This window comes from Canis aureus, chromosome 11 (genome assembly GCF_053574225.1).
Source record: "Canis aureus isolate CA01 chromosome 11, VMU_Caureus_v.1.0, whole genome shotgun sequence".
NCBI classification, from domain to species: Eukaryota; Metazoa; Chordata; class Mammalia; order Carnivora; family Canidae; genus Canis; species Canis aureus.
The window spans coordinates 69,212,319-69,215,250 of NC_135621.1; positions in this window are offsets into that span (position 1 = coordinate 69,212,319).

A 2,932-nucleotide genomic window follows, 5' to 3' on the forward strand; every position below is an offset into this window, starting at 1 on the left:
AACAAACAACCAAATAAATAAATAATAATTATATAAGTATTATAAATTTAAATTATTAAATTTATTAATAAATTATTACTAATAAATTATGGTACTTGCCACTTAGAATTGTTTTTGTGTTATATATTTTTAAGATTTCATTTAAATTCTAGTAGAATTGCTTTTGTTTTAAATCACTAGAGAAAGAGTAACTATTGGGGTGCCACTAAGGGTATCCATGGTCATTATTTTGGTGAAAAACATAAATGATATGTTTTGTTTTGGATATATCCTTTGTCCCTCTCTTCACAATCCACTCAGTACTTACTGAAGAGTTATCTCCTTCAAACTCATAGGATTTTCTTTTCTGTAGTGATATAGTTGAACTCGATTATGTCAAATTTAACATTTAAGCCTACTATTAGCTGATTAATAATAAAAGCATACCATAGAACATTAGTGATAAAGTCAAACATGTCAGGCTTTAATCTCTGCTTCTGCTGAGTAGTTCTACAATTTTGGGCATGTGATTTTTGTCCTGCCAAGCCTCAGTTTCTCCATATGCCAAATATCATACTATAATAATAGTATCTATATCATAGGGTTGTTGTGAAGATTAACTGAGATAATCTTCTTATTTACTGACACAAAAAGAACTCAGTAAATGTTAGACTTTACTATTACTACATGATGTTAGAAAAGAATAGCACACAATTTAAATGCAAATAGTAATTATACTATAGTGCTCTGCATTTTTATTTTATTCTCCTAGAATGCCTGATTGCTTGTGCTAATTTAGCAGTAACGATGTTCAAAACATATGTTTGTTCTTCTGAGAATTAACAATAGACAGACAAGATTATTTGTTGACTTTGGTCTGTTTGGATCATTGTAATAAGGTGCCCCATATGTAGAAAATACTATGAATTTCTACAGCTGATTAAAAATATAATTTTCTGAAGAGTCATGGTAAATCTCTTTTCCACAGACACCTTTTAATAAAAAACATAAATTATAAACCTACTGTTATGCAAACAATATTGGCACAACAAGAAAATGATTAAGATGCAGACAGGGTAGGTCAAAAAGACTATAAAAGGATTAATGCACATTGTTTGATATATATTAAAACAACTGGTCAAAGTTTAGACAGCATTTTAATTTTTGGTGTCCACATATTTAGGAGCCATTCAGATTTTACCAAAAGCAAACAGAATGGTTTTTTTTTTTTTGAAAATAGGAGTTCAATAGAGATCACTAGAGCATGCTAAATCACCCTACTGCCACTATTTTATGAAAAGTGTTACAAAATAAAGAGAAGAGCAGCTCTGTTTTTAATTTATGGAATAAAGTAACAGCTATTTTCTTCCATTTTTAGCTTGATCTTTCTCATATGTGGAACACCTTTAGTGATGCTTTGATTTCCCTCTCTGGCTACCCTATGCTTCTCCTCATTTCTTGAGTCACTATGGTCTCCTGAATAGCAATTTTCATTGCAAAGTTAAAAAAAGAATTTAAAAGAGATTTTCACTTGCTCAAACTTCCCGAATGCCTGTTTGGATGTTTTGAACCTATTATAAACTCAAGGGGGACACCTCATTTGGCAGCAACGTGACAAAGTCTTGTGTCTACCTGTTGGTGTGAAATGACACCCATGTAACTTGAATTTCCTGATGCCTCACTAGGCCGTGAGAACACATGCAGTCACCTTAAATAGGATCATGTAAAACAGTAATAAACTGCATTACTGCATTTCAACATGGGTTCTGCCGCCATGTTTATGAAACACGTCTTCTGCAATGTTCTCTGTCTCAAAATTTGGAGAAACCTTAGAGTATGTCTCATATTGGCATCCATGTTAACATGGTCAGTTATGACTTGTCACTATTTGCGCTTCTCCTGTGCTCTGCTCAGTGTATCACCAGGTGCTGCTACCACTTCCACCTTCTTCTCTTTCAGGGATCCAAATCTGATTAAATGGTGAGCATTTTTAGACACTATACCCTGTTTAGAATTGATCCTCAAGAAGTACCTGGGTAACTTGGTTGGTTAAGCATCCAACTCTTGATTTCAGCTCAGGTCATGCTCTCAGGGTTGTGCGAGATGGAGCCCTGCATCAAGCTCTGCAGTGAATGTGGAGCCTGCTTCAGATTCTCTCTCTCTCTCTCACTCTCTCTCTCTCTACCCCCTCACCTCTACTTGCACCACACTTGTGCACTCTCTCTTAAAAAAAAAAAAATGATCTTCACTTCTGATGATTAAAACTTAACTGGATGACTCACATTGCTGGAATTGAATTTTGGGAGGCTCCTTGGTTCTTAAACTTTTTGTTCTTAAACTTTTTGTTCTTAAACTTCAGACTTGCTTTGTCAAATTTCTGGAAATAGATTGTGATAATTGACTGGCTGTGCAAACTTATGATGAGATCATTGCTATACTTGGATTCATGCATTTTTAATGCTTCATACCTACTATTAATATAATAAAATTTAACACCTAGCCAATGTATTGGTCAGCTAATTTCGTAATGATGTTGTGTAACAAACCATCCTGGAATTTAGTAGATTAAAATAACAATCATTTATTCCCATTCATGTATTTGCTGTTGGGCTGGCAGGGAGTGGAGGTGGTTTATTGACCGAATCAGTCTGCTCAGCTGGGCATGGCTCCAAATTATAGACTGGGTTCAAATCTTCACCATGTGTTTCTCATCCTCCCTGGACTAGTGAACTAGCCAAGGCATTATTTTTTCATGGCGATGACAGAAGCTCAAGAGAGAAAACTAAATGTGCAAGCATATTTCAAGTCTCTGCTAATATACTGGACGGTTGTAGATGATGTTTGCTAATATCCCATAGGCAAGACATATAGTCAAGTTCAAGCCCAATGGGTGGAGAAGTGCACTTTGTCTCTAGAAGAGGAACAGTACTGTCACGTGGCAGAGAATGTGGAT